The sequence below is a fragment of the Mastomys coucha genome, unplaced genomic scaffold (genome assembly GCF_008632895.1).
Source record: "Mastomys coucha isolate ucsf_1 unplaced genomic scaffold, UCSF_Mcou_1 pScaffold9, whole genome shotgun sequence".
NCBI classification, from domain to species: Eukaryota; Metazoa; Chordata; class Mammalia; order Rodentia; family Muridae; genus Mastomys; species Mastomys coucha.
Window position 1 is genome coordinate 23,520,627 of NW_022196915.1, and position 10,439 is coordinate 23,531,065.

The window sequence follows — 10,439 nt, forward strand, 5'->3', positions numbered from 1 at the left end:
GTTGGACATAAACATCCATCAAAGCTATATTAAAGGAAGATTTTTTTATACAGAAGGAACCTACCCCCAACATATTGAAGTGAAGCTGTTTTCCATGGGCCAAATGTAATTCATGAAAAGAAATCGCATGCAACTACACTGTGGCTACTTTCAAAACAACAAGGATAAGAAAAGAACTCTGCACATGATGGGTGGGAGAGTCTGGTAGCACAGAAAAGGAACCAAAGAGTAAGCTGGACTGAGACACTTCCCCTCAAGCACAAGCAGATGACTAGAACATCGTTGGCAGAAGGATTCTTTAAAAATGTATTTGAGCTAATGAAAGTAAAAACCAAAATGCTCAGAGAGAGAAATATAAAAAATTGGTAACTATGAAATAAAATACCACAAGTAAAAACTTAGCTGGATGTTTGTTTGAGTAGAGTTCAAAGAAGTACCAAAAATTTATTTTAAAACCAAAGATAAACTAATAATTGATAACTCAGATAAAAGTGAAGCAAAGCTAATAATTATCATTGAATGGTTTTTAGAAAAAAAATTGATCCAGGAAGATGACTGGGCAGGCACAAGCACTTACCATAGGAGCCTGGCAACCCAAGTACCATTCCTAAAGCACAAGGGACAGAGGAGACAATCTGCTCTCCAAAGGAAATTTTAAATGCTTTAGGACTAATAAATATGTTTCTTTAACCTTCGATTTATTTCTTTTTTTTGGTCTGGGGACCAAACCCAGGGCCTTGTGCTTGCCAGACCCTACATCTACACCTACACCTACACCTGCCCCTGGACCTGGACCTACACCTACATCTACATTTACATCTACATCTACATCTACACCTACATCTACATCTACATCTACATCGGTGCAGATAATTGCAGAAAACTATAATGAGATGTTGTTAATTAAGTATATTTATTTGTAGCATTAAAAGTTAATTGCAGAGCTTGTTACTTGATATATGGGATAGAAAGAAAAATTAAATAAAAGTAGTTCATAAATTGAAGAGTTGGAAGGAGTGTAGGTTAGAGAAAAGACAAAAATTTAGATGAAAAATGACATTGAAAATGCTGCTGACAATGAGCATATAAATCAGTTAAATTGCCATCCCAAAGCAAGAGACTACTATGAGCTGAAGATAAAACTGTAACTACAAACTGTCACCAAAAAAATCTAACACAGGATACAGTATAGGAAAGTTAGAAACACAATATCAGATAAAATAAACCAAACAGTAAAAGTGGAAGTATGATGTTCACTCCAGCATAACACCTCAGCTTTCTTTCTAATGTAAACTCCAAGCACCACCACCCCAAAAAATGTTAAGCTGAGCACTTAAGACTATCTTACTCTTAAAAATTTAAACCACCAACCAAAGAGTACACATGGAGGCACCCATGGCTCCAACTGCATATGTAGCAGAGGATGGCCTTATTGGACATCAATGGGAAGAGAGGCCCTTGGTCCTGTGAAGGCTCGATGCCCCAATGTAGGGGAATGCCAGGGCCAGGAAGCAGGAGTGGGAGGGTTAGTGAGCAGGTGGAAGGGGAATGGGATAAAGGAGTTTTCGGAGGGGAAATGAGGAAAGGGGATAAAATTTGAAATGTAAGTAAAGAAAATATCTAATAAAAAAAACAAAAGAAAAGAAGAGAAAAAGCAAGATATTAACATGATAGGACATTATTAACTAAACCACAAACAAACATTTCTTTTGTGTTTATGTGAATGTCCTTGTACTGGTCTAGATTACAGTGTGAAACACTGTATTACATTCAGCTACCACGTGTATTTAGTCTTTTATTTTTCCTTCCTTTTATTGGAAAATAAAACAAACTTGATTACAAAAAATTTGAACTCTCTATAATGATATTATAATATTCAAAGGATCAAGACATGTACAGCATGTAGCATAATAACTATAATCAAGCAAATTCCATAGAATAGTCACCATCCTTATAATGAAATCAATCCTGTACCACTAAAGCCTTAAGATGCCTGCTGCAGGCAGAGAAGTGAAGCAGTAATTCTCAAACTATGTCTCAGGAGTGGCTTTGATGAGTATGAGACAAGATGCCGAAGAAGCAAAGGTAGGACCACCAATGCTGAATACAGCAATGTTCTGGATGGCATTACATTTGAAGAAGCGATCCCTGAGAAGGCACAGGATGAAATATTCCACATGTAGCTCATTGTTTAAGGAAAAAAATCTCCATGACACTGTTCCAAGATTCAAGTCTAAATTCAGTGTATAACAATATTTAGATTTCATGGTGGAGGAAAAGCTACTGATGAACGCCTACAGCTACCACAAGAATCGTGTTGTTGGCTGGACTCTGAATCCATTATGAAAAGTTTTTGCTTTCTGCTAAGAATATGTTAGTAAAGTTCCGTGATGCCAGTTGTCAATCACTTATTCACGCCAACCAACTCAAAGGTAATGTGTTCTGATTTTTGTAAGCAAATAAGCTAAAGCTAACAAGATCCTTTCAATGTTCTTTTTTTATTTTAAGTGAAACTTTTTATTCTATGAATTTTGGGAAGAAATACTATGGCATACACTGTTTTCAAAATCATGTGAGAATGAAACAGCCCAGACATCTGTTTTCAAAAATGTTCTGTCTGTCCTTAACACAATGATAATAATAATAAAAGCAGATTCTCACTTGTTAAAATACCATTTTTACCTTGAAGGGACAGATTAACTGTGTTTGTTTCTTCAAAATGTCTGCCTGGAAGAAAACTATCATCAAACTTGAGTTGCTTATCTTTCTGTATGAGAAAAAAAATGCATTTTCTTATCTTAAAGTTTGAGGAATCTATAAGATGATTTGCCATGAGATTAATAAGAGCTCCAAATATGTATACTAGCCTACATACTAATATATTAACATTAATTGATATGTATTAATATATTAATATATGCAGGTCATTATCATTCCCTTTGATGCATTATAAACATTCTACTACTCTCTTTTAAGTACACTGGTGACCCTGCTTGCCTGAATTTAGCTGGAGTATTTCCTTACCTAGATGGAAAAATGATAAATTTCACATGGTAGAGAGGCCTATTTGGGTGCAGCAGACATAGCTCCTCCATCTGCAGCTTTGGGGATGCAGTCTTCCTCTGCAATTTCCATGAAAGATGATTTTTCTTAATGGTTATTAAATTAGCAATGTTCTATGGAGAGGCTGTCCTCTCTATCCCTTTAGGAAATGTATTGGAATAGCTGAGTGCACACAGCCAATGTGCTTTAAACATGTATTACTGAGAGGTGATCTAATAACCACATTACGCAGATACATCTTACTAGCACTTGCACTGATAGTCAACTACATACATAGCACTTATTTTCCAAGAATCTGTTCTAGTTGGCCGTGGCCCTGCAGGCCTCTAATTTCCATACTCGGAAAGCTGAGGCAGGAAGCTATGGAGTTCAAGGTCAACCTAGGCTACATGACAAGGTCCAAGCTAGCCTGAGCTACAAAGTCAAATCCTATCTCAAAATAAATACACAAATAAATAAGTAAATCTGAAAAAGCATGTCTTCCAAAAAAATGTGTCTTCATGTATTCAATGATGTATTTGATCTGTGTGAAAATTCTGTTGCTAACAAAGAATGTCCTAGTTTAGCATGACACATTTTGTGGGTGGGTTTCAATGGCTTTTGCCACTAAAGCAAACACAAGTACATCCTCTATGATGTTTTTACTTAAAAAAAGGAAAAAAAACTCCAAATAAGCTATCTATCTTAACACATTCAGATTAAGAAGGTAGATTTAAATATAGCAGGAAAAGCTACCAAAACTCCTGTTGAGGTTCAGAAAATATCCTATCTAGGGTTCTTTGACATTTCCATTGTGTGTCTTCGTACTCCCTGGAGATAGAATTACCAGCCCATTGTAGGTATGTTACCAGTGAGATCTATTGTATTATTGTTCTTAGGGTTCCTGTTGCTGGCTCTTCAGTGAGGCTGATGATTAAGTAGGATTAAGAAAATATCGTGCTTTTATTGGGGGCCTCAGTTGAGTTTTTGCTATTACTTTCTCATGCCTGAGTGATTAGGATCCACTTCCATCTAAGTTGATTTTGTGAAAGTCATACTTATCTATTTTTCGATTGTTTGGAATTACTTTTGCTTAAACCAGAAAATTATCTTTAAGCCTACCTAGCTGGGAACAGGTAAACCACATACATAGCAACATGGTAAAAGTTCATAAAGGCCAGATGAGGTCAACTCTTTGCTCTGGAAGCATTTAAGGAGTATCAGAAATACTTTTTTAAAAAATGAATAAAAAGCACACATTCACAATATTAAAAACAGAGAGAAAAGGAAAAGAAGAATCAAGCAGAGACCCTTTTAGAGAGAACTAAAGTTCTTCAAAGCACATTTATATACATTCAGAAATCTTAAAGGAATGAGAAGTAAGCTCCCAAACAATCCTGACCATAAATATTTTAAAGAAAAGTTCTTAAACTTTCTCAAGGAAAAAAAATGTTTTGCTGGCAAGATGGCTCAGTGAGTGAAGGCACTTGCTTTCAGACCTGATGATCTGAGTTTAGTCCCTAGGACCCACATGGTTGAAGGAGACAATCAACTCCTACAAGTTGTCCTCTGACCTCCATACAAGCACTGTGCCACTTACACACACAAATACATACACAATAAAGAAAAAAAGAAAGAGAGAAGGAAAGAGAGAGAAAGAAAGAAAATTTTACATTTAAATATCTGAGAAAAACATAAACCAAAAAAATGTAATAAAGCAATCATATGTGTGAATATGATTATTTGTAAAACTGAATGTATAATATGAACAAATAAATATGCAATGTGACTATGTCCAAAATAATCCATGACCATGAGGGACATTTAGTATTTGTAAATCCATTGAGATACTGTAGTGCCTCAATAACTTAGAGAAAGAAAAAAATAGGATTATTACCTGGTCAGAAGCAGAAAAGTATGTGATTAAATCAACTCCTTACTCATAGTAAGGAGTAGAGCCTCTTAGCAAAACCAGAATTTAAATCAGACATTTTTGCTGTGACAAAAACCCACACACCACAAACCAACACCAAGCATTATTCTTCATGATTCATTCATTTTAGAGGCAATTCCATTAAATTCAAGAGCAAGAAAAAAAATGCCTGCCAAAACTACCATTACTTTACCACTATTTGGAAACTACTGATTAACACAATAAGCAGGGCTTGCTTCAGCAGCACATATACGAAAATTGGAACAATTTAGAGAAGATTACCATGGCCCCTGTGCAAGGATGACATGCACATTCGTGAAGCATTTCATATTTTTGCTTGGTGTCCCAGTGTAGGGAGATGCTAGAGAGATGAGGCAGGAGAGGATGAATAGGTGGAGAAGCACCCTCATAGAGTCAAAGGGGAAGTGGGAGAGAGAGAATGGAATGGGGGTTTTATGGAGGGGTAATCAGGAATGGGAATATCACTTGAAATGTAAATTAATAAAATGATTAATAATAAACAAAACACAATAAGAAAAAATTAAAGATAAGAAAAGAAAGTATAAATAAACATATATGTGCTATGTACTGGATGTAATCATGCATATTTCATTACTTTTCAAAATCAACAAACAAAGAATGTAAATTTCTGAAAGTTGGATAATTACAGTACTAAAAAAACTACACCAGGAAAATTGATAATTGAATGTGGAGGAAAACATCATTAATAGATACAGGTTATTATATAAAGTACCTAATATTCAATTAATTTAGAAATGTTGAGAAACTGTGAGGAAAATTACTAACATTTTCTGTAAAAGTAAAAGAAAGCTTGAAAAATAGAATATCATAAATGCTCACAAAACTTACTAAATTATTTGCATTTTAATAGAATAGTAATCAAATTACTTAATCAAAACCATGGTAATGCTTTTAATAAACTTATCAAAATAAATATATTTCATCATAATAGAATGATGATTGAGGAGTATCTTTACACTTTTTCGTCTATTTTTATTAGATATTTTCTTTATTTACATGTAAATTTCTCCATTCCTAGATTTCCCTCCAAAAAACAAAGAAACAAACAAAAACAACAAAAACAAGCCCCTGTTGCCTCCCCCTCCCCATGCCTGCCACCCCACCCTCTCCCACTTATTGGCGCTGGCATTCCCCTACACTGGGGCACAGAACTTTCACAGGGCCAAGCTCTTCTCCTCCTATTGATGATCAAATTGCAATCCTCTACTATACACATGCTGCCAGAACAATCAGACCCCTCCATGTGCAGTCCTTGGTTGGTGGTTGAGACCCTGGGAGCTCTGAGGGTACTAGTTAGTTCATGTTGTTGTTCGTCCTAAGGGGCTGCAAACCCCTCAGCTCCATTGGACCTTTGTTTTCATTAAAACCCAGTAACACCATTTGTCTCCTCCCTATGTCTTTCCACACCCTCTTATACCCTCCCCTCACTTCCTTTCAAATTCATGACCTCCTTTTTCCTTAACTTTTATTGTCTTACATACACACATAAAGCATAAATATGTAAATATAACCTACTGAGTCTGCTTAACATCGGTTGTATGTATATGCTTTCACAGCTGGTTTCTTACAGTTGTATAAAAAAGTCACAATCAGTCAAAATGCAGAGAGTAACTGATTACACAGTGTCCATCCCCAGTTGGTACATCTACCATACAACCCCCACACCTAAGGCTCAAGGGACATGGTAGAAAAAGAGGCAGAAAGATTGTAAGAGCCCTCTTCAACTGCTATCCATGAATATTCTTCTAGCCACAACAATAAAGGTGGCACCAAAGAAGAATTAAAAACCGTTAAAATCCAGGAGGTGCTTGAGGCATGTGAGAACTCCTATGTCCTGTATCTGATTCTCAGCCCTGCAATAAATGGGTATGGTGGAACATGCCTCTACCCAGCACTGGAGAAGTTGAAGCTACATGGGGAATTCCAGGCCAGCCCAGAACATATGAGACTGTCTTTAATATATGTATTAAAAGGTAGTCTAGCTAGTAGAGTTCCCTGTTCATAAACGTGATGACCTGGGTTTCACCTGAAGAGTGGAAGGAGAGAAGCGAGTCCTACAATTTACCCTCTGAGCTCCACACAGTGGCCTCAAGACATGTTCAAATGCAAATGGACACGTTCACACACTTAATAAATAAATGGATATATGAAAATTTTTAAGGAAAAACTAACCCATGTGTGCACCCTAAACACTAGTTGATTGCAGGGGATAGATACTGGTTTATGAAGGATATAGGAGAAAAGTCGGATTGGCTTTGAAAATATACTCAAATTTATCTTTGATGGTAATTCTCATTTCTGTATTTCTGGTTTTTACTCTGAGCATATATTATAGTTATAAATCAGAGGGAAAATAATAAATCTTCAAATTTTACTCAATTCAATATTTTTAAAGCACAGTGTTCTCCAAGGTTAACTTCTCAGCAATGCTCCTGAATAATTGTTGTTCACTCAGATGATTAAAATCGTCTGTCCAGAATTCCAGGGCTGACAGCTACTTGAGGCCTTCGGCTTGCTCACCACTCATATGTAACAGGCAGAGAACATGAAGAAGGATGATGACCAAAGAGAAGTGTGCCATGGAAGCTTTCATTCACATGCTGAAAGAGAATGTACAGCAAATAGCTTCAACTGGCAAAATATATATGTATTTTGTATATGTATATATGTATTTAATGGCATATGTGTGCTATTAAAAACTTACCCAGTATCACAAATTCTTCCTTCCATTGATTTGGCAGAATACAATGATGTAGAGCAAATAAAATGCTGTAGATCTACCAGTACACTAGGCACTGATCTCCAGAGGAGCATCCACCTGCCCTCCTTTTGTGAAGGAGAAAGTTTTCGATCATGCACTCTACAGCATGGGAGCTGCCCCTTGTCCTCAGTTACCAGCCTTAGATCCCAACTCCAGTGAGCCATAGGGACAGGAGCAGCAGATTCCAAGTGTGAGCAAAGGAGCTGATCAGAACCATAAGATTTGATCAGTAATGAGCCCAAGAGAGAGTAAGGCAGAGGTTTGGAGGGGCAGGAGGCAAGAACAGACAGCAAAAGGGGGAATGAGATAAAGTCCTTGGTTGATAAAAAAGAAACTGGGGGCCAAGCAAGGGAGACTACATGAAGCTGAGGACGTACTGTGTGTGGGCTCTCAACAGGAGAAGAAAAGCACTGGTCTTGGCCACATTTCTCACTGAACCCTTGCAAAGGTTCTGATCACTGGAAAAAGACACAACTCCTAGAACTCTACCCCAAGTCAAAAATTGGGAATTGAATATAAGTATGAGGTTTTTAATGCAAATGTGCTTGGCTGTAAAGCCCAGCTAATGTTCCTGTACTTCTGTAGACCAAAAGAGCCAAGAAGGTCACACAGGGTCCATCTGGAATGGAATGGAGGAACATGCTGTATCAGGGTGGTCTTCCTCTGTTTTGCCCTGCCTATTTTTCCTGTGCATCACTGTGTCTTGTGTCTCCCAACTTGCTTTTCTACATGCCCTTAGATAGAATGCTAACCACAAAAGGAGCTGACTGCAACACATCAGTTTCTTAAGTTGAACAGCCTCTTCTTATGTGGCTAAAACTGTCAACACCCGCCTCAACCTAAGTGGAGCCCTTCTCCCTGTCCTTTCCTCATTGCATTCCTCACCACCAACAAAGTTCTGAAATGCCAAACAGGAAGAGGTCTTTGCAACATGGAATATTTTCAAGAAAAAAGAAACCTAAAAAGACTCAAACCCTCTCTGTAGAGTGAACCACATATACAAGTCACCAAATGATGGATCTATAGACACAGACCACTCACCAAAAACAAGAACAACATGACCAAGTGCATTTAGCTGTGTACTCTGTCTCCTCTTCATCTTGTACACAAGACTATTAAAGGTTGCAAAAGTCCTAAAGTTAAGGCATTAGCTTAACTCAAATTTCTTTGAGCATAAAGCCTTTTTGCAGAGTACTTCTTAACATTTCCTGGAATGCTAGAAATTCAATAATAAAGAATGCAACTCAAGAAAGTTTGTGTTTCCTGATCTCTTTCATGATATATATAGAAAAAGTTAAAGGCATGCCTACTCTGGTCTTATCAATGTCTTCTTGAGGTTTCTGTTACGTCTCCTCCTGATCTGTTTTAGGAACATCCTCAGCCACCATGTCATGGCAGGGATTTGATACACTATGACCAGAAGTCGGCTAGCACTTCTCCATATCAGATCCCTTACTATCAAATTAATGAGACAATACCTCTACTGAAACATATCTAGCAGGTTTGGATCACAAGAATATACATTGCCAGATATATAACTACACACAGTTCTCACTGGTCCATGGTGAATTCATCTCTCTACTCTATCAGGGTCAATATTCTCATTGGAGAGATTTCATAGTCTGTCTGAAATTGCTTCAGGTTTGGCCTTGTAAGCACTGACTTCAGCGAGTGTAAGACTATTTCTCAAGCTATTTCCATTTTCCATTTGTTAGTGACAGATGCACACAATTGCTGGGATTTCAGGAACACTGCCTTCCAAACAACTCTGTAAATATCTATGACAGAACACCTTCTCCTCTTGGCCACTCCATCAGGGAGGGGGACTAGTACTGCCTTTGGCTCTATCTTTGAATAAGAGAACAGCTTTCAAGCTGAATTTTCCTAACAGTCTCTTTTCTTTGGGATCTCTAACTCCGTGTTCATGTCCTATATCCCATTTTTGATCCTTTCTTCTCCCCACTAATTTGCTTTAACTCCATGCTGTCTGCCTCAGTGGGTTTGATGTATATCATTTCAGAGGGTATTGGTACTCAGCATGCATGCCCTATCCCACAACAGCCTAGAAAGCCTGAGTTAGCTTGCACAGTGCAGTAACTCATTTGCAACACAGATCCAAAGAGTCACCCTTTGATCTTGGAAAATATAACACTGTATGTAATTACCCAGAGAGAATAGAACTTGGAAATATAATCACATTTTCCTTGTTACATATTAGAGCAAATGAGACCTCACCTGGCTCTGCTGTGTTCCCCAAGTCCTGGCATTTAGATTCCTGCATAAATACAAAGCCACTTAGCTCAAGACCACACACTCCATTCTTTTCTAGAATGGGGAAATACAACTTCATCATGTAAGGTCAGTGTCTGAAAACTCCAACCAGAAAGAAAGCCAGGAGTTTAGAGCTCTTCAGACTCTACATAAATAAGCCTGGCTTTGTCATGCAACCTAGATCTCTAGCAAGGGCACGTTTTCCAAACTCCCTGAAAGCAGCTTCTCTGAAAAGATAGTCATAGTGTGGCATTAGAGTACCAGAAGAATATGGGCTAGGAAGAACAAAACTTGGGTAAAAATGATGTCCTGCCATTTGATTGTGGTATCTCAGCCATGGAGAGGAGTGAATTGGAAAATGGCTGCCTTAGTTTCTCCTTCTGAAATCAT

General features: G+C 37.6%; 1 non-coding gene across 1 annotated transcript; it reads left to right on the forward strand.

Annotated features, from left to right (window-relative positions):
- Positions 1–5,207: 5,207 nt before the first annotated feature.
- Positions 5,208–5,310, forward strand: LOC116085447. The gene has a single exon (XR_004116559.1). It is a non-coding gene; the product is annotated as a U6 spliceosomal RNA (small nuclear RNA).
- Positions 5,311–10,439: the final 5,129 nt, after the last annotated feature.